Raw genomic sequence first — 14,406 nt, 5'->3', positions numbered from 1 at the left:
CTGATGACCTTAGAAGTTAAGTCGCATAGTGCTCAGAGCCATTTGAACCATTCTATTCTACACTCCTGGAAATGGAAAAAAGAACACATTGACACCGGTGTGTCAGACCCACCATACTTGCTCCGGACAGTGCGAGAGGGCTGTACAAGCAATGATCACACGCACAGCACAGCGGACACACTAGGAACCGCGGTGTTGGCCGTCGAATGGCGCTAGCTGCGCAGCATTTGTGCACCGCCGCCGTCAGTGTCAGCCAGTTTGCCGTGGCATACGGAGCTCCATCGCAGTCTTTAACACTGGTAGCATGCCGCGACAGCGTGGACGTGAACCGTATGTGCAGTTGACGGACTTTGAGCGAGGGCGTATAGTGGGCATGCGGGAGGCCGGGTGGACGTACCGCCGAATTGCTCAACACGTGGGGCGTGAGGTCTCCACAGTACATCGATGTTGTCGCCAGTGGTCGGCGGAAGGTGCACGTGCCCGTCGACCTGGGACCGGACCGCAGCGACGCACGGATGCACGCCAAGACCGTAGGATCCTACGCAGTGCCGTAGGGGACCGCACCGCCACTTCCCAGCAAATTAGGGACACTGTTGCTCCTGGGGTATCGGCGAGGACCATTCGCAACCGTCTCCATGAAGCTGGGCTACGGTCCCGCACACCGTTAGGCCGTCTTCCGCTCACGCCCCAACATCGTGCAGCCCGCCTCCAGTGGTGTCGCGACAGGCGTGAATGGAGGGACGAATGGAGACATGTCGTCTTCAGCGATGAGAGTCGCTTCTGCCTTGGTGCCAATGATGGTCGTATGCGTGTTTGGCGCCGTACAGGTGAGCGCCACAATCAGGACTGCATACGACCGAGGCACACAGGGCCAACACCCGGCATCATGGTGTGGGGAGCGATCTCCTACACTGGCCGTACACCACTGGTGATCGTCGAGGGGACACTGAATAGTGCACGGTACATCCAAACCGTCATCGAACCCATCGTTCTACCATTCCTAGACCGGCAAGGGAACTTGCTGTTGCAACAGGACAATGCACGTCCGCATGTATCCCGTGCCACCCAACGTGCTCTAGAAGGTGTAAGTCAACTACCCTGGCCAGCAAGGTCTCCGGATCTGTCCCCCATTGAGCATGTTTGGGACTGGATGAAGCGTCGTCTCACGCGGTCTGCACGTCCAGCACGAACGCTGGTCCAACTGAGGCGCCAGGTGGAAATGGCATGGCAAGCCGTTCCACAGGACTACATCCAGCATCTCTACGATCGTCTCCATGGGAGAATAGCAGCCTGCATTGCTGCGAAAGCTGGATATACATTGTACTAGTGCCGACATTGTGCATGCTCTGTTGCCTGTGTCTATGTGCCTGTGGTTCTGTCAGTGTGATCATGTGATGTATCTGACCCCAGGAATGTGTCAATAAAGTTTCCCCTTCCTGGGACAATGAATTCACGGTGTTCTTATTTCAATTTCCAGGAGTGTATAATAAGGAAATGAATGTCTGTTTAGCACCCCAGACAATGAGCTTGTTGTTGATGCCATTGAATTTCTAGAGAGTTCTCAGCACACAGATTTTCATGGCGCTTTTGCCACTGTATAATTCATCAGAATTATTGGTAAACTGTTTGATGTGTGCAACTCTAGGAATGTTTATACCAAGGGCTTTAAATAACCATTGAGAACTGAAAACGTAAACTGTTGGACTGAACTTCTGTGTTATGCAGAAAACTTCCTTCAAACATTAGGGATTCATGGTGTGTGTGCATTAATACGAAAAATATTTGTACTTGGATTTTTGACGTGCATTAATGGTGTTAGAAACCTCTCACAGGGGTTTCTATTTCATGTTACTGAATATCTAAGTTATTTCTTAACATACAGACTCTCACTAGATCATCTAGAACTCTTTTTCTTGCATCAGACCTAGGTTTGGTTGGAACAACAATCCCACCACATTACAGTTACAGTCTGCTCTGATAACAATGTTGCTCAAGAACAGTGTTACTATTAGTGACAAGAGTAATGTAGATGACACTGAGAAAGTGAGCTCTTCCAATTTTCATGAATTCGTGTGCCATAAGAAGCAAAGTGATAACTTCACTGATGATAGTGAAGATAGTACTTACTTTGAGGCCCTTGACTCAGCACCACTCAGTGAATACCAGAAGCTTATTACTTATTATGTGTCAGGATATGTTGTGAGAAAGCTTATGCAAATGTTAAGCTGTACCGAGTGCAAACAACTTATTAATGTTGCTTACAAGTGCCCAAATGCTCACATTCACTGCAAGACTCCTGTGGCAAATCCAACTGCCTCTATTATGAAGGTTGACAGATGTGGTTTCCTTTAAACTCATTAATTCTGTTTGTTCTTACTTTTGTAAACAAGCCAACGTATTGGGCAAAGCACATATGCGAGTCTCTGCCACTGACTGTGAAGACATGCATGAGTCAAGTTAATATGATGGATTGCGACTGTGTACCTTCAGATTAAGTTAAAGGAACACAAAAAAGCAACAGCTGCTGCGCAGGGTAACTTCTTGCATGAGGCAGAGGTTGGTGAAGCTAATTACATTTGCCAATGTATGACATGTGTATATACAGCGTGCGTCACCAGGTTTTCCCCTGGTTGCTGGTGGTTATTCCTTAGGTTATTTTGAACAAAAACTGTAAATACAGAAATGTGATCAAATCCATAATTAAGCAGCTACAGTAACTGAAAAACGTAGCAAAGTGGCAGAAAAAACTTTTATTGTAGGATTTCGGTATCAAAAATGCACATAATGATTAGTTGAAACAATTATGTAGCATTCAGAGTGGATTAGCAACTGTTCAAAATTTCCTCTGTGCATTTGAAGGCAAAGATTCGCACGGGTTTCTTTTTTTCAGTACTTCTAGTGAAGACTGCTGTTGTTTCCACCTTTTTTCCACGCCACTTCTATTTCATCTCCAATCGTCTCACTTTTTTCCTAAGGGCCACAATTCTGTGAGAGACATGAGTCTGAACACTTGCATCATACTTCTCATGATCGACATCGGCTTCACACAATGCACTTATCATTTGGATCTCATTCATTTCCTGAAACAAAATTAAAAGAATCTATCAGCAACTATTGGAAATTCAGAAAGATACATTAACAGCAATGTGTATCCTTGTTGTTAATGTAATACATGGTTTTACCTCAGAAACTAATGATTTGTTCCGAATGAACTGCCTCCTTCAATGTATTTCCACTTGCAAATGGCCTGGAAAACTGAATAAACTTGGTATAGCGTCTATCAACCCCTGGGCGAAACATGTAGCTGATTTTTGTAAAATGAGATCTACCAATGGCACTGTGTTTCAATGAGATCCGGTATTGCCTTTGTACTGCATGCACCCATTTCTTTAAAAGATCTGGACGTGAGCGAGGAAAACTGAAAAGAATTTAGATATCTTTTCACAGTATCTGAATTTCTCGAACATTTTTTCCTTAAGCATATAGAAGCATATGTAACTTACAGATGGAGTTGACTACCATGTCCTGGTGTCCCTCGATTACTGTATTACTATAAAATATCACTCTTGAACATGTTTGTCAAAAAAGAAACAGAATCACTGTAAAATCATAAGTAGGAAGAACGATAAGAACTACTACTGCCCCATTACAATATGGTGACCTCACTAAGTCATGAGTTTGTAGGCAGAGACGCCTTGAGCAGTCTCTCCAGTTTATTATCGAGCTCACTGGTTTTTTCTCATGGTGATTCCTGCTTGGTTTTTCGCCTACGTCGGGAAATGCCGTCTGCTAGCACATCTTTGGTGTTTTTCTTCATTAGACACTGATACTTGTATCCAATTTTTCATTGCTCTGCATAATTATACATGTCTTGCGTTTTACACAGCACACTTTTTTGTAGTCCACTGTTTACTGTTTCTTTTTATACTTCTAAGTGTGCACTGTTTTGTAGTGTAGCCAATGTAACATTGCCACTAGTTTGTCTTTGACCTATAATTTTTTTGTTAATTGTATGTGTGTTACTCTATTTTCTTATGGTGGTGTGTATTTATATACTGTGTAAGAGTAGTGAAGAAACAGTGGTGGAGTGCTTTTTCTCTAGGTGGTGGAGGGAGAAGTAATGATGAATGGACGTAAGTGTATAGTAGCATGATGGAGTATGGGTTGGAGGAAAAGGTGAGGAGCAAGAAGTGAAGTGAAACTGGGAGTGGGGAGGGTTTTGGGTTGGGAGGGGATGGAGGATGGAAGGCTCTTTTCTTTTCCATGTTATTTTTTCGGTTAGTTTGAATAGTGTCTGGTTTCTAATATTTATTTGGCCATTGAGCAACTGTTTATTTTGTGTTAATGCTTTGTGAATGTGGAAATTTTCTTGGAAAGGTAGGAGGTGTCTGTCTTTACTGATTCTTATGTGTTCATATCTTTTTGAGCATTGTTTTAGATTATCTGCAAATGTTGAATGGTTTGTACCACATTTAAATGCTCTGACGTGTTGTTTATACCTTGTGTTGAATGTCCTGCCAGTCATTTCAGTGTACATTTTCTCACAATCTCTGCAACTGAGCTGATAGATACCAGATCGTTGGTATCTGTTTGCTTTTGATTTCAGTTTTGGGATGTGCTTCTTTACTGAGGTTTTTGTTTCGTAAGCAATGTTTATACCTTGGTTTTTGTATATGCTACCCATTTTACGTGTGAATCTGTTGTGATAGGTCATTGTGTGCCTTTTTTGAGATAGTGCAGGTTCTATATGTTAGTGTGGTTCAGTTAGTTCTTTTTAAATTATTTGTCTCTTTATTTTTCTGTTTAGTTTGTCTACCATTATTTCTTTGTGTCCAGTTTAAATGTCGTTTGTTTTATAATGGCCAGCTCTTTCCAGTAATCATATTTGTTTAGAGGTATCCTGTTTAACTTATTTAACATGTATCTGATTGCAGCCTGTACTGATTCTGCATGTGGATTGAGGTTGCATTTAAAATAATGTCACTTGTTGTGGGTTTTCTGTATACGTCAAATGTGTGGTTGTTATTGTCTTTTGTTATGGTTATGTTTAGATAGTTGAGTGAGTTTTCGTGTTCTTCTTCTATTGTGAGCTTTATGTTTTTGTGTAGAGGATTTATGTCTTCGTGCAGTTACTGTAATATATTTTTAGGTTCATCTGCCATGAATATTATGTCATGTAAAGATCAAAAACAGTCTGAAAGCAGCAAAAGTTACGACAAACCACTAAAAATGACTGGCTGAAAGACGAAATTAAGTCACTATATAAGAGAAAACAGACACCAAACCAAGAATTATATGAAATTCACCTTCAGATAGCAAAAAGTTAAAAATTTTCCTACTTTCATGAACATACAAATGTAACAATAAAATTGTTACAGTTAATAACACAATGAAATTATTTTGAATACAATCAAGAATACACGAAGAAGGTTTACTCATGGCTTTACCTATTTCACGAATATTAGCTAACACTTTCATTAATCATATAGAAAAATTAATATTTGAAGACATAATAATAAAGAAAAGCTACATCATCATCGACTGGTACAGGTACATGGATGACATAATATCCATGGTACATGCTTTACCTCAATAAAGCAAAACGAGTCTAGTGAAAAAACACGAATTTTCTTGTCGTTGTAACAGCGGAACGGAAATACCCTTGGAAAATAAACGCACATTACGGAAGCACCCCTCGTCGAACGCTTTCAAAAGTCGATATAAGTTTCTACTATCTTCGATAACGGCGTGTGACGCCATGTTTGCACGATGTACTGTGAACGTAGGCTACCCTCACAAAAGTCAATACACGGCCTCTGTTGCGTTCGATACAGCGTGTACACGTCATAATGACGTCACACATGGTCTTGACTGAGTGAACTTCTATTGGAGGGTTGACAACTAGCGCCACAGGTGACCAAGCAACGAAATTCCAAACAGAAGCACCTGCGCAGCAGAGGGAGGAGCGTCTAGATGAAGGTAAGAGCACCAACGGCCCTTTGTTAAGTTTGACCGCTTAATCAGTTTTCATGCAATATTGTCGTATACCTGTGACTAAAAAGCGTCATCTCAGTGGTTAAATTATAATAGTAGCGCATTTTGGTTGTGCAATGGTCGGAAGGATCTTGGGCCCTTTGTACTGCTAATTATTACAGCTAATAGTTTGACTATTATTAAAACGATTGGCTGCTTTGCCACGATGTAGTCGATGCTTAACAAATTAAATTTCGGATCAATACATTATATTCTCAACTGACTCATCGAAAGTATGTCGTCTCTAGCAACAGTATAGAGAGGAGTGTTCGATACGAGCGTCGGGTGTGATCAGTGATGCAGGAAACATGCGGCAGACGCCGTATACAATATGACGATTATATCGTGAAGTTATCGTAGAGTTATTTCAAAGAGGCTAAGGTACAGATCAGTCTCCCATCACAACCAATTTTTTATGCTTTCTTGTTCGTAGCCTTCCACAGCTACTTTTTTTTTTAAAAAAAAAAAAAAAAACAGCCATTAACTTTACGTCACTGGCCAAAGCCGACGAATCCTATCGAACTTTTCCCTTGAGAAGAAAAGGTAAGTTTCCCCCCACTGTTTTAAGGGAGAAACCTTTGTTTTGGTCATTATAAAACAGCGGATAGCACCCTTCCCCCCCCCCCCCTCTCCTCGCCCATCCTCCCCCGACTTCATCCAGTGCCTGTTCCTCCCATTTTCAGCGCTATACGCCCGGCCATTTACAGTAAATTACGCATGCACAAAGGCGCATGCGTAGTTGCGCTCTGTTGGAAGTACACCAGAGAAAAACCATTGCATCTGAACATTCGTGACAAGCTAGCTTATCAATATGATTGCTGCTCATTTCATTCGCAGCTAACCACTCCCTCAGAAGTCGACATATTCGGAAAAAAGGGCCAAATATTTGTGACAAGAACGAAAATGACATTGCTGGTTTTCTCACTCTCAGCAATTTCGTCTTTGCTTTTCTGATCAGACTGATGTCACAAAATGGAACTCATTACTAATAGAGCACGCATATCCTACTTTCGAACGTGCTTCTTTTCGACTCTACGACGACACGCCCTAACCGCAGGACCACAGTTAACGCGTGCATAGTACTGTTTTAATGTTGGTCATCATAAATTTTCTTAGGATTTCTACAGATGTCGTTAACTGAAATTTAATTATAACAAATTGCACCCAGAGTGCTAAATCTTCATGGCTTCTTTGCATTATAACGGCGTACTGCCGTAACGCTTAAGTTATAATACAGAAACAATCGAAATATGATGGAGCCAACATGGAGTCCCAAGGGTAGCGAGCGAGTGACGTCACGTGAACGCTTTCCGATTTCAGCCGAAAGCCAGAAGCATATTGATTTTTATACACCCATCCAAGGCCCTCGCGCAACCATAAAAATCAAAAGTTTCGATTTTTGAAAATTTGTGATAAAACTTTCAATGACAAATGACTTTTAACAAAATACTGTTTTGAAATGAACGCTTTTAAAATTTAATTTCTTATAATTAAAAAAAAACTCTTGGAAAATGCCGAACGACATTCCAGCACGATCCGGCCGAAATGAAACACTGATTAGAATACTGGGTTTTCAGGTTAATTTATTGGCTCTGAAGGTAATCCGATAAAAATAGGTGTGGGAAACATGCTTTGTTATAGCATAGGAGATGGGGAAAGTAGGGTAGACATACAACTGGAACTGCGTTATGTTGGTAGGAGTTACATCGTCTGGCAGCACTGTCAAGTCCTGTCAAACAGGAGGTAGGGCATTGAGAGTAGTGGATTGAAATTGGAAATTAGGTAAGGTTCTGGGGTAGTTTTCGATATTTACACGTGCTCGTGAGACTAATGACAAACAATTCTTGTGTTATTTAATGTTAGTTGTGTTTTTGTAACGCCTACGAACGTGTGTAAGTGTAAACATAATGCGATTAACCCTCTCAAAATCAATATTCCGGTATAAAAGGGTGTGTGTGGGGAGGGGGGGGGGGGGTTTGCACTCTATGCACACTTTTTGAAAATATTGTATCTGTGGTGTGGGCGGGGGGAGCGGGCCGGACGTTATTTATGTTCACCTTTTGAAAATATTGTGCTCTTAGTCACATCATAATTTATATTTTAAAATTCTGAAAAAATATTAATTTTGAAAGAAGTCGTGTACCAGATTCCCAAAAAGTTTTAATTGTTCAATAAAACTTAACCCATAATTTTAAGTCTCAGTAGCAATGACTTTCCAGTGAACGTCATATTAAGTATTTTCAGTTTCAGGGCCCTTCTAGCACTCCAGTGTCTCATTAAAAAGTATGCTGTGAGAAGTCAACAAGAAATAATTAACGAAATTTTTATTTTAAAAAAATGTGGTGATGACAAAGTACACCCCCCACCCCCGTCCTCCCTTTTTGTGGTACTGGTTACTGAAAGGGTGTACATATTTCGAAGGTAGAATATGCTAAAAGATATTTTCATAGCCTAGAACCAGTTTATACATCAGTAACTCTTCAAAAAGTCTGTTGTTAATGAGGGAACAACAATTAACAAATTTTGGTTTTATTTATTTAGGGTGATATATGCAATGCAGATTTTCCAGACGTTAAAATATGCAGTTATTACAGGACTTCAGAAGAAAGTTCACAATGAAGATTTAGGAAATTATCGCCCAGTTTCCTTGCTGACATCTATTTCCAAAATATTAAAAAAAAAGTAATGTACTTAAGAGTAGTTGCATATGTTAAGTGGGAACAATTTATGCAGCATATCACAGTTTGGATTCCAGAAAGGTTGCTCGACTGAGATTGCTATTTATATAGTTACTCATCAAATTGGGCAAATCTTAAATAATAATGATGATGATGATGATGATGATGATGATGATGCCAGTTGGTATTTTTTGTGATCTCTCCAAGGCCTTAGATTGTGTAAATCATTATACTCTCTTATAAAAGCTCCTTTTGGCTAAGATCAAAGTGTAGTATCTGTTCTTATCAGCTTAATATCTGATACATCCTGCATCGCAGGACCAGAATATTAAACTCATTTTTGGCTCATGACGGAGTGCTTCAAGTTTTCTGGAACTGCTGACTTTTTACAAAGCTGGTTTGAGTCATACTTGACAAACAAAATACAAAAGCTTGTGCTGAATAATTCATAATTCAATGTCAGAATTGCGTGAGCAGGAATAAAATGGTGTTCATTCATGTTAACAGTTAATCATATGTACAAATCCTGTAAACTGATTCGTTCCTCATCGTTTCAATAAAAGAGTCATTAAAATGAACTGTACAATATGTAACCTACCTACCTCTACCTATCTCCCCCCCCCCCCCCCCTCCACAGTAATACGTGTTACTAAAAACTTGTTGGTGTTATGAGGGTTAAGTATTACAAATAGGCATTCTTCCCTCAAATGCCTTAAAAAATAAATTGATTTCAGAAAGGAAAGTCATTGTGTATATTGTTTATTGTGCCCACAAATGTTGCTTATGCAAATGAACAATGTTCACCTTAGGAAGATGTATCAGACCATCATAAACAATAAATAATAACTTATATCTTAGGGGTGTTACTGCCTTATGTTAAGACACCATTTAATGAGAGGCTTATTGGAGAACAGTGATATAATTTCTTTCCCGAGAAATGATGAAAAGAAACTTCATGAAGAATTTTTTTAACACGGTGTCATGTTTTGTGCCAAGCAGTTAATAAAATTAATACTAAGACAAATCAACATTCTGTGTTTGTTAATTAGCTTATTGTGAAAATATCATTTGATTTTCTTCAAGCATACGTCCACAAATTTGTTTTCTTTGTTTCTAACATTCCTTTCACCTTTGTTATTGCATCCGCATTTGCAATTTATTATATTACATTTTATTGCTCTCCTGCTGATAAACAGATATGTATGAGCTTCCAGCATTCTGAAATAATTGCAGGTCTGCAACATCTGGTAAACAGTACAATGAAAAACCAGTCAAAGTTGCAAATTCCATTTTCTTTTATTTACCTGAGAACTAGTTTGTGCCAGAGACCCGTTTTAAAATCGTCCTACCGGACAGAAAACCAAATTTACACATGTACAATACAGATATTACCTTATTTTGGAGCACATGCCAGGTAAAAACATATTGTTTCATTACTTACGTAACATAGTCAAAATGGCATTTATGAAAAGACAAATACAATATAAAAAATATATACTTATTATGAAGTGAAAATGAACAGTTACAGTGCATACAGTTTACCGGCAGTCTACTACTGTTGCTCTAAGGAAACCTTGGGGAGGGGGTGCTTTATCAGGATATAGGAAACATTTCGTATGTATTACAATGTTCTCAAACACTCAAAAATACAAGAGTTAATACCATAACAGTGCAAGTCAACAATAAAACTAATACTTTTGAAATCTGTATCAAAAGCAGTCACATACTTAAAATCATTGAACAGTAAAACACAGAAGTGCCACATATTGTGCATATGACAAAGTTGTATGCCATGTTGGCATGTAAAAATCATTACATGTGAACCACAGTATTAGTATTAAGGAAAAAAGAAATAATACGACAATGAAAAAAAGAAAAACAACATCTGAACTTGCAACCCTTTAGAAGCATAAAAACCTTACCAATAACAATCTTTAAAAACAACTTTTTCCTGATATGTCCCTGGTAAAAACATACATTAAACCACAAAGTTGTCTTTCATAAAGCACTAAAAATGTACTTGCCATCCTGGTATAAACACATTCATGGACAGATACGGTGGGAATGGGGTAGTAGAGATAGATGGGTAGGGGGGGTGGGGTGGAGGGCTGGAGAAACGTGTAGGGGGAGAATGAAAATGGAGCAAAAAAGAGGGGTCCCAGTGGGCAACCTAGCAAGAGTGTAAATACGTTATCAGTTGTAGTAAAACAAACTTACAGAAATTGGACCAGAAACAACTATTTGCCATTTTTATAATCAAATAAATAAGAACTACCAGAGAGTAATAGATTCAACAGAGAAACCATATGCATGTTACTCGGGAGTAATTGGACAAATAATATATGCCAACAAATAGGAACATAAACAGTAAAAAAGAAAATTTAGTGATGAAGACCACATAATCAACCAGTAAAGCGAGCTCCATCATCCGGTATCCAGTCATACCACATATGCGGCATAAAGACACAACAAATGCAGAAACCTTGTTATCTAACCAACCGCAGCCTATAGGTACCACAAATAATAGGGCATACCGTAATCAAAAGTTGTACTCCTCATATATTGGCAATGGAACACAGTGATGATGGAAGCACATGATAGACCAATAAGATTTGTAAGGGGGAGGGGGGGAGGAGGAGAGGAGTGGAGGGGAAGTACCAATTGCAGGTGGTAGTCAGAGGGGTGAAATAGCTGGAAAGTGAACTCAGTACATGACAGTCAACCTGGGGAACAAAATGTCACTGTGAGAATATTAGAAAAGGTGAGACTTGGAGAAGGGAGGGGAGGGAGGCAAATGAGAGGTAGGGAGGCAGATAGGTATGCAGGCACTTGTCAGGAGGTTGGTGGAAATGATACATCATTTTGGAATAGAGCAAAGAACTGACTAAACCAAATATCGACTTGTTTGTTCAGAACTTTATCTGACTCCTGTATTTTGCTCATAAAAAAGTCTCAAATTCCTCCAAAATATCTGAGTGTATATTTCTTGATGCATGATTCCAAACCGTTAGTGAGTTATCTATACTACGAACCCTCCTCATTTATAAATGTTGTCCAAATGCGGTCCTGTTAGAAGGATCCACATGTAGAACTTGAGATTTTTAAGAGCAAAATAAAGCAGCCAGATAAAGTTTTGGACGAACCAATCAATTTGCAGTTTAGTTTTTCTTTACTGTGTTCCAAAGTGATGTAGAGTTCATACTCTCTTCGCCTACCACCAACCCCTTTGTCATTTCTGCCAACCCCTTGGTCACAAACTCTTGTATACCCAGTTCCCCCTCCCTCCTCCACCACTCCGTTTCTAATATTCTCATCATGACATTTTGTTTACTGGGTTGACTGTCATGTATTGACTTCAGTGTTGAGCATTTTCATCCGTCTGACTACCGCCTGCAACTTGTGCTCCCCTCCCCCTTCCACCCTCCCTTAACTAGTTTATAAAAATAAATTACATATATTACCACCTGTAGTTCGGTTCTCGCAATTACCGGTGGTTTGTCAGGTGCTCCCCATAATTGTTGTGTTCCATTGCTGGTGTACTGAGGAGTACAACTTTTCATTTCAGTGTGCACTATTGTGGTACCTATAGGCTGCTGTTGGTTGGGTAATACAGTTTCTGTATTCATTGTGCCTTTATGTTGCATACATAGTGTGATGTGCATGGCAGATTATGAAGCTCGGATCACTGGTTGATCATGTGGTCTTCACCACTAAATTATTTTTGAGAAATTGTTTAGGTTCCTTTTGGTAGCATATGTTATCAGAATGATTACTCCTGAGTAATATACACTCCTGGAAATGGAAAAAAGAACACATTGACACCGGTGTGTCAGACCCACCATACTTGCTCCGGACACTGCGAGAGGGCTGTACAAGCAATGATCACACGCACGGCACAGCGGACACACCAGGAACCACGGTGTTGGCCGTCGAATGGCGCTAGCTGCGCAGCATTTGTGCACCGCCGCCGTCAGTGTCAGCCAGTTTGCCATGGCATACGGAGCTCCATCGCAGTCTTTAACACTGGTAGCATGCCGCGACAGCGTGGACGTGAACCGTATGTGCAGTTGACGGACTTTGAGCGAGGGCGTATAGTGGGCATGCGGGAGGCCGGGTGGACGTACCGCCGAATTGCTCAACACGTGGGGCGTGAGGTCTCCACAGTACATCGATGTTGTCACCAGTGGTCGGCGGAAGGTGCACGTGCCCGTCGACCTGGGACCGGACCGCAGCGACGCACGGATGCACGCCAAGACCGTAGGATCCTACGCAGTGCCGTAGGGGACCGCACCGCCACTTCCCAGCAAATTAGGGACACTGTTGCTCCTGGGGTATCGGCGAGGACCATTCGCAACCGTCTCCATGAAGCTGGGCTACGGTCCCGCACACCGTTAGGCCGTCTTCCGCTCACGCCCCAACAACGTGCAGCCCACCTCCAGTGGTGTCGCGACAGGCGTGAATGGAGGGACGAATGGATACGTGTCGTCTTCAGCGATGAGAGTCGCTTCTGCCTTGGTGCCAATGATGGTCGTATGCGTGTTTGGCGCCGTGCAGGTGAGCGCCACAATCAGGACTGCATACGACCGAGGCACACAGGGCCAATACCCGGCATCATGGTGTGGGGAGCGATCTCCTACACTGGCCGTACACCACTGGTGATCGTCGAGGGGACACTGAATAGTGCACGGTACATCCAAACCGTCATCGAACCCATCGTTCTACCATTCCTAGACCGGCAAGGGAACTTGCTGTTCCAACAGGACAATGCACGTCCGCATGTATCCCGTGCCACCCAACGTGCTCTAGAAGGTGTAAGTCAACTACCCTGGCCAGCAAGATCTCCGGATCTGTCCCCCATTGAGCATGTTTGGGACTGGATGAAGCGTCGTCTCACGCGGTCTGCACGTCCAGCACGAACGCTGGTCCAACTGAGGCGCCAGGTGGAAATGGCATGGCAAGCTGTTCCACAGGACTAAATCCAGCATCTCTACGATTGTCTCCATGGGAGAATAGCAGCCTGCATTGCTGCGAAAGGTGGATATACACTGTACTAGTGCCGACATTGTGCATGCTCTGTTGCCTGTGTCTATGTGCCTGTGGTTCTGTCAGTGTGATCATGTGATGTATCTGACCCCAGGAATGTGTCAATAAAGTTTCCCCTTCCTGGGACAATGAATTCACGGTGTTCTTATTTCAATTTCCAGGAGTGTATGTGTATGGTTTCTCTGTTGAATCTCTTAGTCTATGGTAGTTCTTATTTATTTGACTATAAAAGTGGCAAATAGTTGTTTCTGCTCCAATTTCAGTAAGTTTGTTTTACTACTACTAATAACATATTACTTATATTACTTACATTCTTGCTATGTTGCCCACTTGACCTCTCCTCCCCCCCCCCCTTATGGTGCTCCTTCATCTTCATGCTCTCCCTCCCTCCCCCCCTCCCCCCCCCCCCCCTCCCCGCCCTGTCAACATGATGCAGTACAGCCTCTTCCATTTTGGATGTGCAGTGTCTCCTTGGAGCATTAGTCATGTCTGCTGAGGGTGAAGGTACCCCTTTCTTGAAACCATTGTGTAATTCTAGTAAAAAGGGTATTTGATGGAGTCAGACGTTGTGCATAACTAGCTTGTGGATTGATAAAGGTGACGAGCAGCTCTTCCATTACTGTGAACTTCACCATATAGAAGGATTGTGTCA

At 41.5% G+C, this 14,406-nt stretch overlaps 1 protein-coding gene and 1 non-coding gene across 2 annotated transcripts in view; both read left to right on the top strand.

The window, feature by feature from the left end:
• Window positions 1-7,759: 7,759 nt before the first annotated feature.
• The window catches only part of LOC126248784 (cullin-1-like), a 172,457-nt gene continuing 165,810 nt past the window's right edge, over window positions 7,760-14,406 (top strand). Inside the window, exon 1 of the mRNA XM_049950160.1 lies at window positions 7,760-7,815. The gene's annotated coding sequence lies outside the window, so the exon portion shown is untranslated. The remainder of the gene's footprint in view (window positions 7,816-14,406) is intronic.
• LOC126250421 (U2 spliceosomal RNA) lies at window positions 8,941-9,135 on the top strand. The gene has a single exon (XR_007545677.1). It is a non-coding gene; the product is annotated as a U2 spliceosomal RNA (small nuclear RNA).

Source organism: Schistocerca nitens, chromosome 3, assembly GCF_023898315.1.
Source record: "Schistocerca nitens isolate TAMUIC-IGC-003100 chromosome 3, iqSchNite1.1, whole genome shotgun sequence".
Taxonomy (NCBI): domain Eukaryota; kingdom Metazoa; phylum Arthropoda; class Insecta; order Orthoptera; family Acrididae; genus Schistocerca; species Schistocerca nitens.
The sequence above is the reverse complement of the archived record's forward strand: the minus strand, read 5'-3'. Positions and strand labels throughout refer to the sequence as shown.